This window comes from Callospermophilus lateralis, chromosome 15 (genome assembly GCF_048772815.1).
Source record: "Callospermophilus lateralis isolate mCalLat2 chromosome 15, mCalLat2.hap1, whole genome shotgun sequence".
NCBI lineage: Eukaryota > Metazoa > Chordata > Mammalia > Rodentia > Sciuridae > Callospermophilus > Callospermophilus lateralis.
The window spans coordinates 25982675-26009085 of record NC_135319.1 but is presented as its reverse complement, the minus strand read 5'-3'; the positions used below and the strand labels follow the sequence as shown (position 1 = coordinate 26009085).

General features: G+C 42.6%; 1 long non-coding RNA gene and 1 pseudogene across 9 annotated transcripts in view; both read right to left on the bottom strand.

The window, feature by feature from the left end:
- Positions 1-24560, bottom strand: part of LOC143381175 (uncharacterized) — a 144095-nt gene extending 119535 nt beyond the window's left edge. For 7 of the 9 annotated variants that reach the window (XR_013088782.1, XR_013088783.1, XR_013088785.1 and 4 more), the window contains exons 1-3: positions 24320-24560; positions 20573-20663; positions 5938-6114 (exon numbers count right to left, since the gene is read on the bottom strand). This is a non-coding gene — a long non-coding RNA (uncharacterized LOC143381175). The remainder of the gene's footprint in view (positions 1-5937; positions 6115-20572; positions 20664-24319) is intronic. The other 2 variants (XR_013088784.1, XR_013088790.1) reach the window with 1 other exon arrangement.
- Positions 19119-19994, bottom strand: LOC143381438 (cytochrome c oxidase subunit 6C pseudogene; annotated as a pseudogene).
- Positions 24561-26411: the final 1851 nt, after the last annotated feature.

The window sequence follows — 26411 nt, the reverse complement described above, 5'->3', positions numbered from 1 at the left end:
TGGTGAATCCCAGAAATTCTCTAACTGCTAACCGCCTTCAAAAAGACAAAACTACAAGCTTAGGCATCACCTAAGTTCCTACTGTGGTGCTTTGACTGTTCTAATCATGGGAAGAACCTAATGTCTCAGCCAAAGAATAATGTGATGTGACATGCCACCCATGCCTATCAAGAAGCTTTGGTGTGTGAACACAGACTCCTCCCATGTTGCACAACCAGGTGGGGGTGGCCATGAGCACACAGAAAAGCTTTTGCAAGGTATTGATCACTGAGCTGAGCTCTTTCAACCTAGAACAGCTTCCAGACTGAATGCTGACAAATTCAACATTCGCTCAACATTAGGCCTTACAGCTTGGAGCTGGTGCTTAGTACCGGTGAGCTGATTTCATGGAAACAGAGGGTGGAAAACAGTCGACGATGCATTGTTTCTGCTCTAAAGACTCCCATAATTCTACATGGAGACCATCTTGAGAGAGAAGGCTGTAGCTGGGGCACAATGACCTCTGCTCCACTTCCCACCCCTCTCCTACTCTCACCCTCCTAAGACAAAGCTGTCAGAAGAACCCCAGACATTTCCTTCCCAAGACAACTCTGAGATTTGGACAAAATTTAATCACAGGCAAAAAGAAATTATATTGGTGATGAAGAATATAAAGAAAGAAGAATTCTCATTATATCACCTCAATCATGCAACCAGCAAGCACCAAGCTTCTACTGACATGACCAACTCATGCATCAGGGGTAGCTTGTTTGCACCTGCAAGTGTCTGCTCTTGGAATACCTATAAGGTTCACCTCCCCTCCAAGACAAAGTGCCTTCAAACTTGATGTCTGACAATTAATGGCTATTCACATGATACTAAATCCCCTGTATCCTGTCAGTAAGAAAACAGTACTTGAAGTCTCTTTTGTGAAGTTTTTCTAGCTGAGCTAAGTCAATCAGATTCCATTTTCAACAAAGTAGAGCTCATAGGTCCTCTGGCAGGACCTCCTGCAAACTCTTCTCAGTTCTAACTTCCTAACCTTTGTATATTCTATCGATACCTGGTTTTATTTCACAAAAAGAGTCATTCAACCGCTATATAATTATCCCCAGTTCTCCAAGTCCTTCAGTCACTACTCCATATGGGAACCTGAGTGATATTGAAATATTGTCTTTTTCTTCCTTTGTTTGTTAAAATAGTTTTCACTTGACAATATATGATAATATAAGCCATCACAGCCACACACAGGAGTATGAGCTAAACAGCACAGGGGGGTCCCCTCAACTCAACAGGCAGTTGTTTGGGATAAGATTCTAGGAGTTGGTCCATTGAAGGTCATTAAAGTTCAACATGAAAACAAAGTCAGAGACTAGAACTTACTCCAAAAGAAATCCTAGAGCCACCAAATATCCAAACTGAAAGCAATTCCCAGAAACACCACCAACATCTAATTTACTCAATAGCTACAGTTGTTTCCCTAAAAGCCAGGGAAGATTTCTGAAGTGCTCAATTCCTAACAACAGAGAAGAGGAACTCAGTGCCCTGATATCCATGCTCCTCCTACTCCACACTACCTCTAATTGAGCTCAGCCACTGCTGAATTCAACCTCCTGAAAAAGTCTGCCTGGCACTGGGAGGTTCGGGCTTTGGCAATGTTTTAGCTCATCATTTGGATCTGTGAGAAGAAGATAACATCCTTTTCTGTGCAAGTCCTATTTCTTCTCTTGTTACCTTCTGACCAATAAAGCCATGTGGACCTTATCAGAAAACTCAAAAAGTTATTTATCCAGAGCCTTACAGAAAAATTGCATGAAATAATTAGGGGCAGGGTAGAGAATGGATTCCAGTGTTCCTGAATATTTTGTACTCATTTAAAATCTCCCATCCACCAGTGTCCCTGCAGAGAGATCTCAAAAAGGAAATGATGGATTTCAAAGTTGGAGTCTTAAACCGATCATTTTGAAGTCAACACACCATATAATATCCCATCCTCTGGGCTTAACATTAGCCAAGGCAATCTCCTTCAGCTGAAGCCTTCCCGGTACCAGCCTTTCCTGCGGAAGACAAATATGAATCCAGCTAAAGAACTGCTACTGCTGTTATAAATATATATTATTACTTGCAGGGTTCCACAGAAAGAGAGGTAATTCTCTTTTTATGTGCAGTAGTGACAAGGATGTTTAAATGTCCTCTTTATTTTGATAGTATTTCAGAGGGCATTATGCCACAATCGACTCAGATGGATTTTTGTTAGTCGGAAGGCCAGTGCCTTCCCTATCGAATCGTCTTGATGTTGATGGACAAAAGTCTTAAAAATGGGAAACAAAATAAAACCTTAACTCCTTTTTAAAAGTGGTTATGGCTTTTACTGGAAAAAAAATTTAATTCTGCTGGAAAAGTATAGGGTAGAGTAGCTTTGCAGAATTGTATCAACAGCACCAGTGATTTAAGCTTGCTTTTACTTTAACGGATGACCCTAACTCAACAGACTTCTTTTTCCAAGAGATGCCAAAGATTTCAAGTTCTATGTGGTTTTCTTACTTTTTTATATGACATAACTAAAATATGATGAATCAGCCGGACTTTAGACCGATTATCACAGATTATCAGGTGAATTTATGCACAGAAAAAAAAATACTCCTTTACCGTCCCCCTGCCTCCGCATGAAGTGAGAATGAAGAAGAAATACATACAATTTCTTTCTTTTTTCTTTTTTTTTAAGAAATTCAACACAAGAGCTTAATTACCTTTAATAATTTCAAGTAGCCTATGTTCATGGGTAAAATGTACATGAAAATATTCAGAATACAGTTAATTTTATTTTCAAAAATAAAAATATCCTACTGATACCTAAAGTCATTTACCTGAGAATTCATACATGTTTGGTAAATTGGTAAATTGATTTACTAATCAGAGAAGAAACTACTAAATTTCTCTACTCTCCTTTCCCCATCACTAATTTCTCTTTTCATTTTTTTCTTTCTTTTTCTTTTTTTATTTTTTTAATTTGTTTTAACTAGTTACACATGACAGTACAATGATCTTGACATATCATACATTTGAATCAGATGGGATATAATTTCTCATTTTTCTGAGTGTACAGGTTGCAGAATTATCTTGGTCATGCAGTCACGTATTTGAAAATTCGTCTACTGTCTACTGTTTTCCACCCTCTGTTTCCAGTCAAAATTATTTTAATAATTTTGTATATACCCACAGCAATAATAATGTCTATTTTATTCTGCTATCCTTCCATTTCCCCCTTTCCCTTCCCTCCCCTCCCATCACATACAATTTCTTATAATAATAATTGTTATTTAGTGATTGTAAATGACACAGCCCATTTTGAAGCACAATGGTGAACAAGTTAGAGACAAAAAAAAATCATCAATCCTTTTGATAGTAACTCCTAGAAATAACTCCTAGAAAAATAAAGGAAGTACAATGTGTATTCCAATGTTAGCCAGAAAGAGGAATAAGGGACTACATGCATGAGAAAATGAGGATTGACTAAATTCACTGTCATTTGGCTAAAGTAGGGGAGAGTTTGGGGACAAAAACTAGTAACAAACTCCATGTCCAATAATAAAGACATAATGTAGTGAAACAGCATTGATTTGATAAACTATACATTCATTAAAAACAATAAAAAGTTTAAATTTTAAAAAACTTGCATAAAAATATAGAAAATAGTTTAAATAAAGTGCTGGAGTACACAAAACTGTATTATGTTTCAATTGCAATAGTTTGAAAATGTGTGGTTCCTCTGCTGAAAGCCTTCAGGGACTCACCATAGCCATCAAGTCTCAGCACAATCTCCTTAATAATGCCCATCAGTGCCTTCTTTTGCAGGGGGCTCAATTCTCCTCATTGTCTATCTACCCTGACTCAGGGAGTTTGCAGACCTTAGCAATTGCCCAAGCATATCCCCTTCAACAATCCCCTCTGAGACCTTCCCCACAAGGCTCCTCAGTGCACCATCTTCACACTGCATTGCAGGGACTGTTCCTTGTCCAATTATCCCACGTAGATGAGAACTTATCTGGCTTCCTTGCTGCTGTGGTCCAGAACTTGGCATGGGGCTTGGCACAGGGAGGAGCTCAGGGGTATGCATTGGATGGATGCAGAACTAAAAAAGTGATGGGTGAATGAACTGGTGAGAAGAATCTGAACAAATATCATTGCCACTAGCCTCCCTAATTTTAGTGAATAGCTGAGTGCATTTATCCCTGTGGGCCATGCAGTGAACAGAGATCAGAAGGAAAGACAAAGCATAAAAGACAGTGGCATTGGGGGTAATTAGCAGATCCCTTTTCAAAATTATTTAAAATGCTGCAGGGAGTTTGCAGGATGAGGGTAATAGCTTTATTCACATGTAAATCATACACCATGAAGCTCATCCATTTAAAGTGTAAAAAGCAATGTTTTTTAATTTATTCACAAAATGTAAAATGATCACCACAATCAATATCTGAAGTTTTATCACCATAAAAAGAGACCCCATGCACTTTAGCTATCATCCCTGACAATCTCCCTACATGCATGCCAGGCAACCACAACACTACTTTCTATTTACTTATTTTGGACCTTCATACAAAGTAAATCATCTAATAGGTAGTCATTTTTGTCTGGTTTCTTTCACTTAGCTTCATGTTTTCAAGTTTCATCCACATTGTAACTTGTATTTTATTCCTTTCTATTTGGAATGATATTCCATAAAAATAATAATATATAAATAATATAAAATAATAATATTCCATTGTGCAGATGTACCACATTTTTCTTATCCATTCATCAGAGGATGGCTATTTGGGTTGTTACTAGCTTTGGACTCTTATTTTAAAAAATCCTGCTAGGCACGGGCATGTGCACATTTCTATGAGGACCTAATATTTTCATTTTCTTGGATTTATACCTAGGAGTGGAATTCTTGGTCCACATGGTAATTCTATGTTTAGCTTTTTGAGGATCTGTAAGGTTGTTTTCCAAGGTGGCTGCACCATTTCACATTACTTCCAATAATATAGAAGAGTTCTGATTTCTCCACATCCTTAACACTTATTTTTCTGGTGCTTTGATTATAGCCATTCCAGTGGATATGAAATGGTATTGTGGTTTTGGCTTGCATGTTCTGATGACTAATGGTATTGAACATCTTATGTGCTTATTGGTCCTTTATATATTAGACACTATTTAAAATTTTTTTTTTAATTTAGAAAACTGTTTAGAATGATAAAATGGTTTATTTTTAATCAATATGAAGTAGATAGGTCACTCAGACCTTGATGATAATCACAAAAGGCAAAACAAACCCATAAGGGACAAAACAAATAATAAGCCTTTTTTTGGGGAATGAGTGAGGACATTAGTCCCAGAATCAGGTGATAAAGTTCATTTCTAAGTCTGAGCAAATTATTCAGCCTCTCTGATCCCCGGTTTCTACATCTGTAAAATGAACTAGTAATATCACCTATATCATAGGGTTGGTTTGATAATTAAATAAATGTCCATATAAAGCTCATAGGATGGTTCCTAGCACATAGTGAGAACTCTATGTGCTAGCGTAGGAGACCAGGTTAATCACAATTAATCTTTTTTTTTTCAACTATCAAAATTCTAGGAAGCTTTATTATGCAAATGAGCATCATAATCCCAAGGGGGAAATGATTTGTTGTCCTCACTTAATTGATGATGCAATCCTTGTTTCATGGGTCAGCTGGCAGGACAAGTGGTCTAGGAATATGCTTTGGGAAAGGCTACTTTACCTCTCCTCTCTTTAAAAGGCCAAGAAACTGAGGCCCTAAGAGGAACTATCCTAAGACATCAGTCACTTGAAAACAAATCCAAATAGAAGACCCAAGCTCCCCTGGTCCCCCACTCTTCAGTGAGATCTTTCCATGAACTCTTCACCTTGGGAGTAGGGAAAGATGTCCGTCCTGTGTTCCGCCCACCTACCTATCCAGCTCACCAAGGTCAGTTCCTGCCGTCTCAGACGACCATTCCTTACATTATCAGGAGCTGGAGCGAGAGAAATGGAACCTCATGTTCATGACAGGTCCAAGTCAAGCTAACAAACTGCTGAACAAGATATGTTCTATCCTCCTTCCCCGGCCAGCAGGTCTTCATGATGACCTGAAAGGACAAGTTCAAATTCAGAACCACTCAGTGTTTCTCAGTGAGCAGCAAGTGTGAGAGACGAGGCCGAGGCCAAGGCCACACCCAGGGCTTCCTACCCCATCCTGTGAGGGGAGAGACGTTGCTCACTTGCAGATAGACCCACACATGACCTCAGGCCCCTGTGATTATGGTCTCTTCATGCCCCCGCAGAATGGGGATTGTGTGATTAACAGTGTGGCAGACTCTCAAGTCAGACGCTGGCAAGAGATCCGAGTGTGGAGATGGTTCAAGGCTGCCTGGGCAGGAAACAGGGGTCCCAGACACCTGAAGTGAGAGGTACATGAGCTCTAGGGGGTCAGAGTACCTCATCCCTGCAAACTCATTGCCCTGTAGGAAAAGCTATGGTGGAGTAGGACCAGGGCAGGGCTCTAACTGAGGAGCCCATGTTCAAGGGCGGAGCTGCTCACTCAGTCCCTCTCAGTGCCACCAGGACCATTGTAGAGAAGATGCCTCAAAAGAAACATCTGTGAAAATGAGATTGAAAAATCTCCTCCTTGAATGATGTGGTTTTTGTTTGTTTGTTTGTTTTAACTGAAACTGCTCTCCAGATCCACTGGGGATGGCTAGCCCAGAGATTATGAGCAGCTATGCAGGGAAGATTCCATGTGACGTACTGAGGCATACTAGGGGCACACCAAGGTGACCTGGGGACACTCTGGTCAGACTTCCTCTGCTAAATTAGGGAAGATCAGTATAAAAACCAGAAGGCGACTCAAGCTCACTTTATCTCTGGATAGTTTACTATATGTAAATAATAAGAACTTGATGATAGCAAGCATATTGTCCATTATTATTAGTGTGATCCGAGCCTGCTCTATGGCTCCTCAGCTAGTTGGAAACATATTTTCAGTTCTAATATTAAAACCTGTTAGGATTTTTTTTTTTTTTGCTAAAGCTAATAGAACAATACAGGTCAGATCCATTATAATGAAAATTTCAATTAAGAAAGTGCCATATGTGCTACTATAAAGAGAGAGAGAGAGAGAGACGGGGGCGGGGGAGAGGGAGAGAGACTGCAGCGGCACATATAGCTGGGATGACAATGGCTTCATCCCCTGCAGGTGCATGACATAATCATGCCCTCAGCCTCTGTCACTGTGACCATATTGGAATAGGAAATTCCCTTCTCCTCCTCCTTTAAGTCTTATGATGCTCCCCTCTGTTCCCAACAATCTCCTGTTCTCCTCTGTTTCCCCAACCCTGAAGACCCGGCAACTGATAAAATTGATGTTTGTTTGTAGATCCCTTGGGTCACAGGGCTTTTGGTATCCCAGAAAGTAGGAACTCTGAAATAGGACACAAAAAAAAGAAAGTAAAAGAATGGAAAACTAAAAAGCAGGGGCCCGATGGGCACAGTGACACACACTTTAATCTCAGCAATGTGGGAGGCTGAGGCAGGAGGGTTGCAAGCTTAAGACCAGTCTTGGCAACTTAGTGAGACCCTGTCTCAAAAGAAAAAAAAATTTTTTTAAAAGGAGAGTTGGGGATGTTGCTCAGTAGTAGGATGCCTCTGGGTTTTTGATCCATCCCTAGTACCTAAATTTAAATATATAGATAGATAGGTATATAGATAGATAGATATCAGGGACTCAAATTGTAAACTCCACCTCTGGCCTGTTGGGGCAGGACTCATGGGTTTAAGAACCTAACCTCTGGGATGAGACTTGCTGAGTTTGGTCTCGTCCCTACAACTCCCTCTTTTTAGAACAGTGAACAATTTACTTCATCCCTCTGAGCCTCTGTTTTCTCATTATAAATGGAGATAATAACATCAGTTTTTCACATGCCTCTTGGGAGAAACAAATGAGATAATGCATGTTAAAGCACTTAGCAAGGGCTGGTGGACAGAAAAAGTCAGTCCCTATTGGTAATTATCTTCATCTTTATCTTTATGTCATGGGCAGGCAGTAGTTGGTGAGAAGGCATACAATTTAACAGGAAATCTGGATCTGTCATAACTCTAAGCCTTTGGGCTACCCAGTTCACTTCTGTTTCTTCATCAATAAGTTGAAGATCACCACACACCTCAGGTTTCAGGGAACTAATGATAGTGAAAGTGTTTGCAAACTATGATGTGATTCGCAAGCATAACTTAATATAATCACTTCCAAGCTAGCACCAAGTCCCTGGAAGGGTTGGACACATGTCATCTGTAAGAGTCTCTTCAGAATGCGGGCTGTCCGGGCAGTTGAGTAATACCTAAAAGCATTGTAAGAGTCCAATGATACAAAACAAACAAGTCAAAAAAATGTAGAAACCTGAAATCAAAAGGTCTGAGACGTACAGAAGAGTAGTGGTCATGAAGGCATTGTCTGACTGCTTCACTTAATGACTTAGCAGCTTTCAAATAGGTTGTTTATACTTTAAAAACTCATAATTGATATTTAATAGCATGGCCTACTTTCAGACCTAAAGTCTATAATGGTTTGTCTCTCATGACCATAATTCAAGTGCGATGGTTTGAATATGGTTCGTCTTCTGCAATACTCATATTTAATTGCCAATATAATAATATTGAGAGATGTGGGCCCCTTTAAACAGAGGGTGGGGTCATATGACCCCTGCCTTCATGAAGGGATTAATGTAGAACCGGTGAGAGTGGGTTAGTTACAAAGCAAGTTCTGCTTCCTTTACTCTCACATGCTTCTTCTCTCACCGTGTGATCTCTTCTACACATGGTTATTTTCCCTTTCTGCTTTGAGACCTTTGCCACAGGACAAGCATCATGCTCTTGGACTTCCAGAACCCTGAATCAAAACAAACCTCTTTTCTTTATAAATTATCCACTCTTGGGTATTTTGATACAGCAACAGAAAACAGACTGAGGGGCACCAAGAGTTGAACAAGTCTGGCTTTGCTGACATGCACCACAATGGCAGTCATTCTTGAGCTAATCAGACCTGACCGGAGGGTTCTGCTGATGGAGGCAGCCAGTGAGCTGACCACTTGGCTCAGTTCATGGCATTTTCAACCTTCTGGTCCCAGTTCCTGGCTAACAATGATGCCCTCTGAAGGCTCCTTCAGCCTGGTCGTTCTCCAGGGCAAAGTGAACTGATTATTTACACATCACTTTTCTTGGACTCTTGAGTCCTGGGAGTGTGTTAAAAGAATTTTATCCTGAATCTTTCACTTGATGAAAAACCTCAGGGGAAAGGGAAAAGGGGGAGTGAGTGTTGAAGAAAAACAGAAGAAGGAAGAGAAAACCAGTGCTCCCCCATCTCTGCCGCGCCTCCCCAGGTGAAGGAAGGGTGGCGCCATGGTTGCACCAACGTGGTTCTGAGGCGGAAGCAGTTTGGGGAAGCAGCGGCCTGCACGGCTCAGGGGAGCCACCAACCCCTGAGGGAGGTGGCCCCGTCTGAGGCTCAGTCTCAGCTGACCACGGGGAGAGCAGCCACGTGAGGAAGAACCCAACACCTGGAGCAGGAGCGGAAACCCCAGGCCCAATGGAGAGAGCCAACGCTTGGAGCCCATCCTCCCCTCTTGCTCTGCTCTTCACCCCCATTTCCTCTTAGCTGTGGTTAAAGAAAAAACGCCACAATTAAACCAAGGCCCCTCACATGTCATTTCTAGCTTCCCATTCAATTGGGGGCGGCCTTGAGCCTCTGCACGTCCAGGTCGCCCGCTCCTCAAGTTCTCCTTTCTTCCCCACCTGCCTCCCTCTGCCTCAGTTCCGTTTGGTCGCTTTTCCTGTCGGCCCGCTGCTCTCTCTGCTGCCTCAGTCTCAGCTCCCCTCCTCTTCCTCCTTGCTCCTGCCACCCCATCCCCATCCTGGCTGCCCCTCTTTGTCGCTGTCCCCCTCCTGCCCCTCCTTCTGCTCTCCGGCTCAGCCTTTCTCGTTCCCAGGCATCTTTTCAAGATGCCTTGATAGATATTTTCTGATTTCTCTGCCTCTGGTTTCAGGAACTTAGAAGCTGGGTTAAAATCTTATATGGAGCCGCCCAAAGGCTCTTCCATGGGTCAGGAAAGAATAAGGGTGGTTGGTGTTTTAATAAGTGAAATAAGCATAATGATCAAGTCATTTTCTTGTGAATTTTCCAAGAATGCAGACTACTTCTATTTCTTTGCAGCCTCCATAGAGTCCAGCATTGTGCCTACTCAAATATCTGTTAAATGCCTCAGCCAATAAATAAATGAATATGGAAAACAAAATGTGACTTTATCTCACTGGAGCACATACAGCCACCACAGTGTCAACTGAGCCAAAGAGCAGAGATACACATCTTTAGAGAATCTTGGAAATTATCTGGTGAAGACATATATTCACTTAACAGTTAGCATAAGTGTTATTCAAATGTAAATGCTGCTGCTAAGGTTTGTTCTCTTCCATGGGCTAACGTTTTCCTTGTTGACATTACTAATTTTCTTGCAAACCCTCTTTTATAAATACAGGCAGTCTGTAAATTCTGTTCACAGAGCTCATGTCCCACGGTGTCGCTGGGTTTCTTTACCCATCCCCTCTGCCCTGCTGGATTCACTCAGCTTATTCTTTCCACAAATGTGCATTTTATGCCTTTCCCATGCCAATCTGTGTGCTGAGTGCTTTTGACAAATTATGTCATTTAATCTGTACAATACTCCTAAGAAGGTACTGTTATTATCTCTACTTTTCAGGTGAGAAAAACCAAGGTCAAAGTTGGTCAGGTAGGTTCTCCAACTGTCCCAGTTTGCCCACCACTGAAGTAGTTCCCGAGACATGAGCTGTGCCATTTTGAAACCAAAGCATCCCAGGCAAGCTGCCCCCGGTTTTCCCAAGACTGGGGAATTTCCCAGGACATGGGCCTTTCAGTGCTAGACTGGGAAATCCCCATGCAAGCTGGATGAGTTGGTCACCCTACTCCAGTCATGTGCTTGAAGCCACACAGCTGGTTCACTGTGGAGTCAAAACAGTCCCGCCTGATCTCCAGGGCTCATTTAAAAATCCTGACTTGCCCAGTCAACCTCTAATCCTACCTTTCTGGCTGCTTCTGAAACATTGCATAGTCATTGCCCAAATAAACACTATGTTAGTGAGCAATATCACTAATATCACTGCAATATCCGAGATGATCAACTTAGAAAGAAAAAGGCTTATTTTGGCTTATGGTTTGCAGTCCATGATTGGGTAGATCCATCGCTTTTAGACTTCTGGTGGAGGTGGGGTAGTGCATCTGGGCCTAGTAAACTGTTCGCCTCATGGCCAGGATACAAAGGAGCGAAAATGAACTGGCATGGTGGCACACACCTGTGATCCCAGTGGCTCCGGAGGCTGAAGCAGAAGGATCACGAGTTCAAAGCCAGCCTCAGCAAAAGAGAGGCACTAAGCAACTCAGTGAGACCCTGTATCTAAATAAAATACAAAATAGGGCTGGAGATATGGCTCAGTGATTGAGTGTCCCTGAGTTCGATCCCTGCCCCCCCCCACCGCAAATGAGAGCAACCAGGGTCCCACAATCCCCTTTAAATGCACATCCCCAGTGACTTAAAGCCCCTCCTAGGCCCCATTTCTTAACATTTCCACTAACTCCCAATAGTGCCCAGCTGGGAACCCAGCTGATAATACATGGGCCTTGGGAAGGCACTGAACATCCAAGTAATAATAACCACCCTCCCCAAAAAATCTCTTTCCCTGAAACCAACTCTGCTAACTCCAACTCTGATAAGGAATAACTAAGAGCATTCTAATAGCCACTTCCAAATCTCTCAAGTCCTCCCCTCCTTGTAATTCCTTCACCACCAGCCTGGCCCAGGTCTTCATCCCCTGGGTTACCAGGACTAAAAGGTTTCTCTGTCTCCAAGTGTCCATCTGCACATCATCCTCAGATTCATTCTCTAGAAGCCTAGAAACTGGAAGAATTCACAGTACAATCATTCATCTCACTTGTTAAATAGTGAAGGCAAAGATATTTAAGTGGCTCCTCCACGACTGCACCAGGGAGGAACCCAGTGTAATACCTCCAACTTCCAAACCATAGGCCGGCATGCTCCAAAGGACCTGCCCTCACCTCTCCTGTGGTTCCCCTTGGCCACAGAATAAATTCAAACTCCATATCCAGAGCCCTTCCCAGCCTCCTGGCCTCCCAGCAAGATTGCCAAGTGCCCTCTCTGCTCTGCTAGACTGGTCCGGTCCTTGCAGCTGCAACCTCTGGATCACCTCTTCATCTGCTGCTGTTCTTGACCCCCTATCTTCCCTCCATCACTAAGTAGGGTTTTATCAAGCCCCTACTATCAGCAAAGCTTGCTCTTGAAAAGACACAGAGGAAGAAGACACATCCTCAAACCTTACTCTTCAGCTCAGTTTCCACCGCCTCACACTCTCCCCTGACTCCTTTCTTCACAGATTTCTAGAACAGGTATGTCTGTATTGTGACTTGAGGCATCAAAGCTATTCAATCTCATTTTCTATCTGGCCCATGGAGGTGGGTCTCAATTTCCTAAAAAGATTGTCAGGTCTTGGGGACAGCATTGCTGGAAAACCTTTCTTCTCCTCCCCACAATACGTCTGACCTTGTACATAATCACTGCTCGAGTGATTCCTTGTGGAGCTGAATTAAATCCGTCACAACGGTTTCTCTGTCACAAACAATTCTATGCGACAATTTCCCCCCTCTGATTTCAGCATAGAGAACAGTCATTTTGCTGAAGAAAAACTTGACTGGGTACTATTTTCACTGCGGTCTAGAAGGACTAGAAGTTGAGATCAAATTGACCCATTTACATTTCTTTATTCCATCTCTGCCAAGGAGCCTGCCTCCTTCCCATGCTCTTCCTCCACCCCCAGACATCTTGGAGAACCTAATCACCACCTTCTGAGTTCTCCTTGTCACCTTCCACCCCCTCAGCCAAATGCACACACCACCTCAACACTGAACCACAAATCAAAATCTTAAAGTTCAAGAACTAAAAAGAAGGAGAAATTGAATCATTTTCCCCTTGATGCAAAGTACTGTGGATATTCCTGAGCAGCCCCAATGCCCCTTGCAAGGGCCTATTACTAAAGCCAGGGCAAACCAAGCGGGTTCCTACTTCCCTCACCAGGTTGAACAATAGGCCATAAATTCTACTGCCCGGATGTGAGACCTGGGGCAAGGAAACTGCTCCACGGCTCTGGGATTCAGATCCCCCAGCTACAGAGCTCTCTAGCCTAAGGACCCGCCAGCTCACACATCCTGTGACTCTCTTCTCATTCCTGGGCCCTCTCTCTCCACAGCGTAACCTGCTCCAAAAACAACTCCAGCGCCAATAAATCTTCCATCATCAAACACGGTTCTTCTGTTGCCCTATAAAAGATAGGAATATTATTTCTTTTTTAATTTTTTTTTAATTAAGTTTGAGGCTGAGAAAAGCTCATGAAAATTGCTAGTTCACCCTAGATGGAAAGGCACCCCCTGTAAAAGGGCAAACAAGCCTCAGGGGCTCTCAACTGTCCTTTGGAGGCAAAGTATTCTAAAAACATTGGCAGCTCGATTTCAGCAACTGCTCATCATCCCCAAGCTGCTTCCCATGTCAGAAGAGAACAGTCAGGACACCAGGAGCCGCCCTCTGAAAAGTCAAACCCAGCTTGGGCACTTTGTGGGTTCCTCCTTTGAATGACACACAGGGCGCCTCGGGATCCCACTGGCCTTTCCTTGCAAAGAAGGGAATTCTGTTTAAACCACAACTTGCCTTCTAAGGAGAGTGGTTCTTGATCAAGAAGAAGCCAGCTGGGTGTGCAGCTCTGTGGTCGAGCCCTTGTCCTCTGTGCACAGAGCCCTGGGTCCAGTCCCCAGCCCCACAGAATAAATAAATAGGAAATCCTTTGGATCTGCTGAGATTCTTAATGAGTCTGAATATACAAAATGGGTCCATAGCTAGGCGTGGGAAGAGAGGCAGGGAAGAGTTGACTTGTTCTGCATAACTAATAAGAAAAATTAGAATTCATGGGAGGAACCCAGGAAGGGGGGGAGTGAGAAAAAGATGGGAAGATGAAGAGAAGAAGCAGGTGAGGCTATTCTATGTGAAGTTCAGTGGCTGCTGAAAAATCCCAGGGACTGCAGGCCAGAACCCAGATGTCTATCTTCAATGCGGAGTTGTATACCATTAAAATAAACCCCCCTCCATCTGCCTCCCAAAGTCACTATAAAATCTTCCCTAAAAACTCCCCCATATTTGAATGGATTTTTTTGTTTATTTGTGTTGCTGGAACTCAGGGAAAGGTTCCATTTCAGGAATGAGTCAATGTAGACTAGAACAACAGAAAGAGTAAAACCACAAAGAAAAAAAGGAGAAGTTGGCAGCCAGGGTATTTAGAAGAAAATAACCCCCCAAAGAATTTGGAGAAACTGTTGAATATTCACTGTGTACTGAATTGGAAATAAGACCACACACACACATACACACACACACACACACACACACTGAGGGAATATTTGTCCGGGTCTGGGCCCAGATGCAAGGTTAGGCTGGCTGGCTCCCCTCTGAGGAAGGTGAGAGAGTCCTGGCCATTGGCCAGAATTCAACATCATCCTCGGGAGAGGAGGTACCTGCTGGCTGCGCAGGAATGTGGACATGCACTCCAGTTGCCCCTCATGGTAAGGGAAACACAGCAGGAAAGTTTGGCTGGATGAGGTCTGGATTTTTTTTTTTTTTTTTTTTCTTGATGGTCCAGTGCTTTTACATAGAAAATTTGGAAATGTCTAAAAATCATGGACCTCAAAGATGGAAGTTGACTTGGCCTCTAAATACAGCCCCTGTTGAAGGCATTAGAGAGTGTGTGAATATACTCTAAGAAAAACTGACCAAGAAAAGAGTGAGAAGGGTTAGATGATGGGAAAGAACCAAATTCCTGACAACCAGACTATAATTCCAGAGAAAAATGGAGTCTAGCCATGCAAACTGACCCTTCTATCAATTGTTTTTGAGAAAGAAACTGAGGGAATGAGGAAAAGGTCAGCAAAACCTCAGGCAGAACATTCAGGTCCTAAAGCTTCTACCTTCCCAAGTTTTATGTCTTCTTTTTTATTCATTTTCTCACATGCATTTACAGAATACCCAGTAAAAGCCAGATAGATACCCTTCTGGATTTTAGGAAATGAGAGGAGCAGGCAAGACCCGGTCCTCCTGGACTTACCACAGGAGTAAACTAGGGGGAAAGTGCATGAGTGAGTGAGATGGGTTTAGGCTTACTAAGTGTCCTATGATCAAAATGAAGCAAAGAACCACAATGGAGAACAACGTGGGGTGGAACTGCCTTAGAGAAGTGGTCAGGGGAAGCCTCTCTGCAGAAGGCTCATTTGAGCTGAAAGCAACCAAAAAGAGACACCCTTAAGAAGATACTGAGGAAGGCATCCTGAGCAGAAGGAAGGAAATGCAAAGACCTGATAAGGGCAAATAGAGCCATGGGATGGAGCTGGAGATGAGGGGGCCCATGAAAGCCACCATAAGGCAGCCATCTAGCACACTGTCATGGAAAAGGAACTCTTGACTGGGCTGGGAAGGCCATTTTTCCAAGAACGGAATCATGGAGTGAGCTCTTCATCCATGGAGGAAGCTCCAGGAGTGGTGCTTACTGAGCAGATCCACCAGATGGCTCCGTGTGAAGACTGGCCCTCAGCTTTCTCCTCCCATAGCTGACGTTTTTCCTGTTCCAAGGTAGCAGCAATTTTTTTCCCCCTCACTGAACAAAAGCTTCTTTAGGGAACAGCCACTTCACTTTTTTTTTTTTTTTTTAAACAAAAGGAACCAAGAGCAACCAGCATAATAGGGCAGCCCTGGCACAAGTTGCCGCTGCCATCCTAATGGCTGAAAGAGCAACTCCTGTTAGCCAGGGAGCTCCTCCCTGACTCATTCTCAAACCCCCAGGTTTTCAAAACCCTTTGTTGAACCCACTGGTTTGGTCACTCTCCTTTCCATGTAGATAATCCTAGGGGGAAAAAAATGAAAACCAGCAGCCCAGGCCACAGGCCAAACGCCAACTCTCCAAGGAGGAGACTTGCCCAGGAAGTAATGACTTCTAAGCACTGAGCAAAATTTGGAGTGCTAGTGGGCGTGAGAATGTGGGGCTGAGAGAGCCAGAGGGGCAGGATGAAAAAGGCAGACGTAGGACTTGCTATTTTCACCAAGATTTCCTTGCAGTGGTATGTATTATTAAATCAAGACAAGAATCGCTCCAGATGCACATATCCTAGAAATGTTGTTTGGTGTGAAAGAAGGAGTTTCAGAGGCCAGCATCAGCCAGCACCCGGAAGCAGAGGGCTGTAGGTCTGGTCAGTGGGCCAACAGAATTTATCAAGGAGCTGCTGGGCCCGAGGAGCCTTGGGGGACACTCTGAGGAGTCCAATAGGGAAAAATAACCATCCTTCAGGCACTTGCAATTTCATGTTGGTCAAGGGCATTCTCTCCCATGGGAATTCTCACTTACTGGAATTCTTTTCCTTGTTTTCCACTGGTTTGGATTGGCCCCATCCCTCCCCTGAGCTCCCACAGTCCTTGGTACATGTTATAGCAGATCTGGCTCCAATAGATGAGGACCTCCCTGAGTCCAGGCCCCCATCGTCATCCTTGTCTGTGTGCTCTGCCCCAAAGCAACCGCACACACAAGCACCTCTCAAAGAGCAGGGCACCTGGCCACAATATCACTGAACACAATTTTGATGAGGAAACAGGAAGCACAGGTGCAGAACCCAGGGGACAGTCTGTGCAGTGAGGAAAGCACCAAGTGACCGTTGAACCTAGAAAGCATCTCCTCTGCATGGAAAGGCCAGCACATGGGTAGCCTTCAGAATGGTGTCGGGTTTGTGTGGTGCTCCTATGGGATAGAATTTCAGAAGTGGAAAATTTAAAAAAAGAATATCAGATCCCCCTTGCCCTTCGTTTCTTCCCCATGTCCTGCCATTGTGCCTATGATCTTAAATGATTCAAACTCATGAGAAAGGGCAGTGAAGGGATCTATTTTAAGTGTAAAGCTGGGAGAGCAACTTGTTTCAGTGTCTCCTTTTTAAGAAACAAGGAAAACAAACCCAGTGAGGTTCAACCTGGCTCCAAAGAGTTTGCGTTAGGCAAACCTTGTCTGGTGGCATGGAACTAGGGGACACCTTAGAGCAGAATCATCAGTCCTCTTCAAAAATGCAGACCCCAGGGTTCCACCCACATCTACTTTGATCAGAATCTTGGGGAGTGGGGGTGGATTCTTACACCCATGCTTTAGAATCGCTGATCTCTAGGAAAAGATTAAAAAGTCTCTAGCTCTAGAAATGGATGGCGGGGAACTGGAGTGGACCCTCTCCCTAGAGTGGAAAGGATGATTTCAGGAAGCTGTGCTCTGGGTCAAGATAGGAAACAAACCCCTCATCTTATTGTTTTAGTCAGCTTTTTTTGTTGCTGTGACCAAAAGACCTGATAAGAACAATTAGAAAAGGAAAAGTTTACTTTGGGGCTCAAAATTTCAGAGGTCTCAATTCAAAGATGGCGGGCTTCGTTCCTCAGGTCCTGAGTTAAGGCAAGACATCATGGCAGAAGAGTGTGGTGGAGGAAAGCGGCTCAGAACCTTGCACCAGGAGAGTATCTACCCCAAAGGCACGCCCCTCCCAATGACCCTCCTCCTCCAGCCACACCCTACCTGCCTACAATTACCATTCAGTTAATCCCTATCAAGGGATTAACACACTAATTAGGGTTAGGCTCTCTTAACCCAATTATTTTACATCTAAGCTTTCCAGCATTGTCTCACACATGAGCTTTTAGGGTACACCTCATATCTAAGCCATAACTGACATCAAGCACATGATTCAAGGCTGCTGTTCTGTATTTTATCAGTATCCATACTTCCCCTGCTGTAACCAGAACTTAGGGACCTTCCTGCCGTAACTGGCAAGGAAGAATAAGTGAATGGGCAGTGGGGGTGGGAAGGACAGAGAGGGCAGGAGAGAACAGTATTGTTCTTCAATTTATATATTTATATATAATATACGAAATACATATTTAGCAGTACTGTTAAGGTTGTTCTTAATGCTCTGTTCTCTACCATTCCCTGACACAGGTACACACACACACACACACGCACACACTCACACACAATGATCTATATGTCATGATTTAGTTCGTTTTTGACAACTTTGGGGCAGTCTAAAGGTGAAGAAATAACCTTGGAACACGAAGCTATGTGATGACTTTTCTATTTGACCAAAAAGAAAGAAGAAAAGAAAAAGGAGGAGGGGGAAGAGGAGGAAACAACCAGAAGAGCCCCTGGTTAATGTGTTTTTTGTAACAAGGAGGAAGAGAGGCCTGTTCTGCTGGTCCATTATCTTTTCATGAAAGTTATGAGTGTCATTTCTCCAATGACACCCATCTGGAAGAATGGCGAGATTGATTATATTATGATTATACAAAGTGACCGTGCCATTTTACATTCCCCACCTGCAATACATAAGGATTCCAATTTCTGTTCATTCTTACCAACACGTTTTTATCTGAAGGAGAAGATGAAGATGAAGATGATAATAATGATTGTCACTTTAGTGGGTATGAAGTGGTATGCCGTTATGGTTTTGATTCATATTTCCCTGATGGCTAATGATGTTGAGCATCTTTTCATACGCTTATTGGCCATTTGAATGTTTTATTTGGAGAAACATTTATTCAAATCTCTTGCCTATTTTAGCTGGGTTTTTTTTTTTTTTTTTTTGAGTGGTAAGAGTTCTTTTCTGAGTTTTAGACCCTTATCAGATATATGATTGGCAAATATTTTCTACCATTATCTGGGTTGTCTTTTTACTTTCTTGATAGCAACCATGAAAATCAAACATTGAATTTTGATGAAATCCAACTTATTTTTGATTGTTTTGCTGCATGTATTTTATCTAAGAAATCATTGCCCAATCCAAGAGCACAAAGATGAACATTTTTTATGATTCTTTCTTTCTTTCTTTCTTTCTTTCTTTCTTTCTTTCTTTCTTTTTTCTGTATTTGTTAATGTTTATTTACCAAGAAAAACTATTCCCTAGCCCACGTACTCATGTTTTATAGTTCAGGAGCACAAGTTAATACAAACTTCTAAGGACCTCAATCCAAAGAAATTCTTCACATTCCAAAATCACTTTGCACTCTGAAAGATACTAGCCCTCCTAATCTTCTCAAAATCTTTCATGGAATCATAATTTCTGTAGAAATCTGCGTAATGCCTTCTTTCCTGGCTCAGCCACACCAAACCTATAGAGAGCTGCAACCCCCAGGGCAACCATGAATGCTCCAACAATGTGAAACCGCAGATGCTTGACCAGAAGACCCCACATCTGGGGTTTCATCAAAGCCCTGGAAGCCATAGCAGTTACTATCCTCCATACCAATGTCCTTCTCAGTAGATGGAGAAATGGATGGTCTGATGTTTTCTTTTAAGAATGTTATAGTTTTAGCTCTTACATTTAAGCCTTTGACCAATATCGAGTTAATTTTTGTATATGGTGTGAGGTAGGGGGTCCAGATGTATTCTTTTGCACAGAGATATGCAATTATCTCAGCACCACTGTTGAAAAGAATTCTTTCCCCGTTGTCTTAACAAGAAGACACATTGTTTTAAAAAATGTATTTTTTAGTTGGACACAATAGTTTTGTTTTGTTTATTTTTATGTGGTGCTGAGGATCGAACCCAGGGCCTCAAACCTGCTAGGCAAGCGTTCTACCACTGAGTCACAACCCCAGCCCAAGAAGGCACATTTTTTAAGGCAACATACATCCATTTGACAGTCTAGCCATGGCAAAGACAATCACCCCCACAGTCTGGAATATGACAGCCAGGAATGCAGAAATTGGCTGGAGTATTTGTATTCAGTACCTACTATGTAAAAATTCCAAGAGCCTAATCTCAGCCCACCTCTTCCCTAGTGTGTGTGTGTGTGTATATATATATATATATATATATATATATATATATATATATATATATATATTAGTAATTTTTTAACCTCATTTAGGGTAAATAATCCAGTGAGATTATGGAGTTCTTAATATACACACTATTCTGCTTAAAATATTAGAAATTTCACAGATAGTCCCAACCAAGAAGTCTACCCATGGACTGGGTTAAAATTTTGTGCTCTTCTTTCCTTTCCACAGAGCTCATCCACCACCAGGGCTCCAAGGAACACCTCTCAATGCAGCTAACTCACTCTGTTTCATTTGATTGTTTGTTTGTTTGCAGCCCAATCCTCTCCTTTGAGCTTTACATTTCCACTTACCTCCCCAGGCATCTCAAACTCAACACATTCAACTTCTCCTCCTCCCTCCCCGACCCCAGCTCATAACCCCAACTTCCCTTTTTCTGGTCACAGTGCTGCTCTTCCCATCACCAGGCTCAAATCTCAAAGTCATCTTCACTTCTTCTTCCTCCCACCACCCCTCCCCCAACATCTAATCAGGTTTACATAATTGTTCCCTTTATTCGGACCACCTGTCAGTAGCTTGCCTGGTACAAGAGCTCTCGTTCTGGGACTGGGGCTGATGCATCAGACGTCTGTGGATCCTTGTTCAGGTCTTTCCTTTGGGTTCTTCACTTTCTAAAGAGAACCAGATTTATTAGCTGGGAGAGAGATTCAGAGCATTTCACTCTGTGGCTCAAGGAATCTTTGTGGCCTGTCATGGTCTTCCAAATTAAGTACCAATCAATTGTCCAGGAATTCTAGACCCTCCCTTCTTTGACTTCAACCAACCATCTGGCCTCCTCTCCCAACTCATCCCAGAGACTCTACGCGCTAACAAAAGTGTCCCCACTGACATTCTCTGCACTTCTGTGCCTCTTACCTCCACATGTAACCAGCAAACGAATCCTGCTGGATCAGTCAAGCCCTGCTGGGTGGCTCCCACCTCCCTGAAGCCAACCTTCTTCATGGCACAGCTGGAGGAGCAGCACCCCATCTCTCCTCCCTGTCGCAAGTTACTTATTTCTATGTGACATTTACCGTTATTGTGCATCTTTCTTTCCTCTGAGCACACAACACAATGTCTGAACAAAATCCTTCCTTGGTAGAAGTGGGTCATATTCAGCAGTGGTGCTCAGGAGGGAGTGTGAATCAGATTCACTTAGGGAACTTTGTCAAAATTCCCTGGTTGGGACCCAGAACTCAAGATCAGGAAGAGTTTCCACTGACAATTCTGACGGACATCGCTCATTAAGAACTGTTTGTCAAATTTTTAAATGATTGTTAAAATATTCTCAACAGGGTTGTGTCTCAGTGGTAACATGCTTGCCTAGTATGCATGAGGCACTGGGTTCGATTCTCAGCACCATATACAAATAAATAAAATAAAGATCCACCAACAACTAAAAAAATTTTTGAAAATATATACATATATATATATACTCAACAATTACTATGTGCCAGGCACTGTGAATACATGATCTCATTTAATCCTCACAGAAACCCTGTGAGGTATAAGTAGTTTTATTTTTCCTTTTTTTTTTTTTTGGATGAGAAAACTAAAACTTAAAGAGGCTAAGTTATTTACCTAAGGTGGACCATTATTTTAAAAAAAGAAAAAAGAATTACATGGGATAAAGCTCCTGAAGATCATTTATAAACTATTTCAGGAATTCAACAGTGATTTTCCAGGAAAATCTATGTGCAGATTTAGGCGTTTTGAGCTGGTTTCTCTTTTTTCTTAACTTTGTAAACTAGGACAAATTATTTGTCCTCTCTGAGCTTCTGTTTCCTCTTCTGTGGGATGAGCATAAAATAATTCCAATTGTAAAGTAATAGGGAGGATTTAATGAGTTTAACATGGGAAATATGAATGACGTGTACATAGCAAATGCTTAATAGGTTTGCTCTAAGTATTATAATAATTATTTTATTTAAAAAATATACATCAACCCAAGGTGTTCATTCTTAGCCCTAATCAAAAGTGTTGAGCTGAGTGTCACAATAGTTTAAATAAGTCACAGGTAAGACTGACTCTCAGTCTCCCAGGTAGGGCCAGAAATAATAAACAGAGTTTTACTGAGGGACTCCTAGATGTCAGGGGTTGGAATAGAGAGGTAATAGAGATACAGTTTCTACCTTCAAGTGGTTTATAATTTTTGTTACTGAGACCAGAACCACTCTACCCAGGGGTATTTTCCCATTGGCCTGGAGACCTGTGGGATCTTGCAAACTAGCCATGTCAGGAATTTTCTTCTTCTGAACTTAGGAGTGACCAGTTTATACAACATAATATTTCTCTTCCAGACAATGAAGACAGACAGAAATACGGAGCCACCAGGGGTTCGACCACTTCTACCACTGCCTGGAATCTCATAGTTCTCTAACTTCCCTTTAACACTAACCAAACATGGTCTAGTTCTGCTTTCTCTCCTTCCCAAATGTACTTTGGGGTGAAGAAAAGAGATGATTGTACATGATTATAATGTATGTTCTTTTGCAACAAGATACACAATATTTCAGCTATTGCAACCTGCATTGGATTGCAAGGCTATTTTAATTTAACTCTGGAATTTGCATAGCATTTTTAAAATTTGTAGTTGTTTTTCACATTCACCCTTTCAGGTAGGAATTATTTCGTTCACTTTATAGATAAAGAAACTGAAACCCAGTATGGTGGCCCATGCCTGTAATCCCTAGCAACTCTGGAGCTAAGGCAGGAGAATTACAAATTCAAAATCAGTCACAGCAACTTAGCCAGGCCCTAAGCAACTTAGGTGAGACCCTGTCTCAAAATTTAAAAAAATATATAAAGGGCTGGGGATGTAACTCAGTGGTTAAGCGTCCCTGGGTACAATAATAAATATAATAATAATAAAAGAAATAAAGAACTGAGTATCTGAGAGTGTTTGTAATTTTCCCAGGGCTTCTTAGCCAATGAGCACCTTTGACCAGAATATCTGGGAGGGTTTTCCAAAGGAATAAAAAGTGTGGGTGGAGCTGGAGAAGGGACACCTTCTGCCTGTCCCTCTTCCTTCTGCTGTTTGCCTGGAATGCAGACATTACACTTAGTGTGCAAGTAGCTGTATCGTGACTTTGAATCTGGAAGCAATGCAAAAGAGATGGCAAAGCAGAAAATCCAAAGAAGCCTACACCACTATTGTCTTGCCACACCCGACCAGACCAGAATGCCCTGTCTTTGGCTTTTTTAAAAACGATGTTCAAGATACTGTAGCAGAGCTTCTGTTCCTAATAACTATAAGCAATTCATCTAGTTATATAAAACTGTTAACAGTTACCAACAGGGACATGGTTTACCAAGTGATATCACATCCTGCTAAGTGCCCCTGGGAGCCATTCCCCTCTTTTTTAAGAGGGACTTAAACTATTCTCTCCCACCTAAGCTATTAAAATAAAAATGATAAAGTACATAAATACACATTTCTAGGTCTTCAGGATACCTAATAACACAAATGCTATGATTAAAACCAATCAAAAATATCTGTATCTGAAGGAAAGCACTAAAATGTAATACACAAAATGAAACAAATTTAAATTGGCAGAATCATGATTCATTTTTTAAAATATATTTTCAAAGTTGGTTTAAGTATTTTTGCCTTATCCTTTGAATCAAAGAATCAAAAAAAAAAAACTGCCAGGCATAACCAGGCACAGTGGTGCACACCTATAATCCCCACTGCCCAAGAGACTGAGGCAGGAGGATCAAGAGTTCAAAGCCAGCCTCAGCAAAAGCAGGGCACTCAGCAACTCAAAGAGACCCTGACTCTAAATAAAATATTAACAAGGCTGGGGATGTGCCCCTGAGTTCAATCCTTGCTAACAAAACATAAAAAATAAATTAAAAATTTTTTTTTAAAAAATTATAAAACTTTTTAGATGCCACGTTCTCCAGTTTATCCCCTTTGCTATTTAGTTGCTATTAAAGATATTCAATTTGCTGAGGAAACATGAAATATAAAGCTATTGAGTGTGCGAGGCCATCTCTCCCGATGATGATTAGAATATGAGTAACAGAAGGAATTATGATTTATATTCACTGTCTTAAAGAAAACTGGGGAAGAAAAGGCCCTTCCTTGAACTCCAGGGATTCCTAGGGTCATTTGAAGAGGGCCTGGGGTAAGGAGGGATTCTTTAGGCCTGAACAGCCCTCTTGGCCAGATCACACCACAGAAGGGGCCTCCCCAGCCCACAGACCTCCTGCTTCTCCTATCAAGAGCACACAGGAAGTGGGACCCAGTCTCAATATTGGTTCCTTAGTCCCAATTTCCACTTACTTTTAGGGTAACAACCCACTGGGGACAATTCAGGGCTCTGGAGACCACACTCTCCTGGTCCAGTGGTATTTCCGATCTCCGAAGAGAGTGTTACACTGGGCTCTTGCTTCCCTTCTGAATTCGTTCTTGTGGGCCGCACGGTCTCTCGTGGGATTTCCCCTGAGCTGTGTGTTCTGTGGCAAGCGGCAGGTGGGTGCCACTCAGGGCCAAGTCCACTTCATTTGCTGAGTCATCAGGCCTGAGCATGTGAGAAGAAAGGAGGTGTGGGCCAGAGGGGAGCACAGTGTGGAGGACCCATGGTGTGGCCATCACCCTTGTCTTCCTGGGCAGTTACTTGTATTCCCAGGTCAAGCCCTTGGCAAGACTCATTGTGGCATTATCGTCTCCAAGGGTCGATGCAACAAGTGGAGGATCTTGGAGTTTCCTAACTAGTCAAGGCCACACTGCAAGAAGTGGCTGTGAGCTCAGATCTGTTTCACCCCAAAGCCCACAGTCTTTTCTGGGTTCAATGGCCTGCCAAGCACATGGAAAACTTTCAGTATACTTCCTAGTTTAGGTTCTTAACTTTATTTATATGCGGAAATGCACTGTGCTTGGGGGATGATAAACAGGGAAGAAATCCATTTAGCTATCCAAACCAGCACAACACAGGAGTTCACAGACCACCTCTGATGCCTGGCTGTCTGGTCCTGCTCCTGTGTGAACCTGGCCCAGTTTCTCAGCCTCTCTGTGCCTTGAGTTCTTCATCTATCTGGTTGCTTTGGGGATTGAATGAGAAGGTAATTAGAACACACTTAAAGTAGATCCTTCTGCCAAAGACTAGTTTTGAGAGAGGACTGAGGAGGGAAGAAGGAGCAGCGAGGGGGAATGAGGTGGATTCTGCAGACCAGATGGTTGAGGCGTGTTGCAACTTTGCCACTCTGGGACACTTACCATGTCCTGTAATAAATTAAATCCCAAGTCCTGCTTTACAGAATGGGATCACTTTGTTTAATTTAGGCTTTCTCTAAATTTATGTGCCACGCCCTTCCTCTCTGAACACTTATGAATGTCCCCTGGGATGGGGCATCTGCCAGCAACCCTCTCCCTCACCTGAGCCTGGGGAGCCACTCGGGTGGCACTTGAGAATCCTCTGGTCCCACTGTAGTTTTTTTATATCATGTTACTCAAGAGCCTGGTAGGTTTTTCCATTGGTCATATGTATGTTGGCCCCAGGGTTACATTTGAAGCTGATGAGTAATATTTAGAAGAAGTCTCGCCACTTCCTAGTTCCTCTCAGGGATAGTGATGTGGGCCAGTTAATTAACCTGCTTGAGTCTTGCTTTCTACCAGAGAGAGAATCGGGCATGCGATGAATATAATTGCAACATCCTTTCAAATACAAGTTAACTGCACTTTGCTAAAAATGTCATACATGACCCCCCAGAACCAAAAGCAAAACACGAGGATAATTAACAAACTGAACACTAAGACATGTGTACTCACAATTAGAAACTAAAAGTCTGAATTAGTCTTATAAAAGCCTGCAAGGTTGTTATGGTTCAGATACAAGGAGTTCCCCCAAAGCTCACTTGTGAGACAATGCAAGATGTTTGGAGGTGAGATGATTAAGTTATGAGAGCCTTGACCTAATCAGCTCATGAGTCCCCCTGATGGGAGTTAACTGGGTGGTCATTGTAGGCAGGCAGGGTGTGGCTGGAGGAGGTGGCTCACTCTCATTCTTGGCAGCCATACCTGACCTGCTTGTGTCCACCATGCTTCTTTGCCATGATGTTCTGCCTCACCTCAAGCCCCGAGGAATGGAGCCAGCTATCTATGAACTCAGACCTTTGAATCTGTGAGCCCCCCAAATAAACTTTTCCTCCTCCAATTGTTCTTGTCGGATATTTTTGGTCAAAGCAGCCAAAAAAGTTGACTAAAATAATGGTTATATACTTTCCCACCAGTTAATGAGTCTGTGAGACATGGCAGCCCAGGAGGGGTTGGCTAAAAACCAGGAGACTGGATACTAGGTTGCATGTGGCATAGGAAACACGGCCATGGCACAAATGAAAGATAGTTGTGTCTAGAAAAAACACAAGTACAGGGTCCT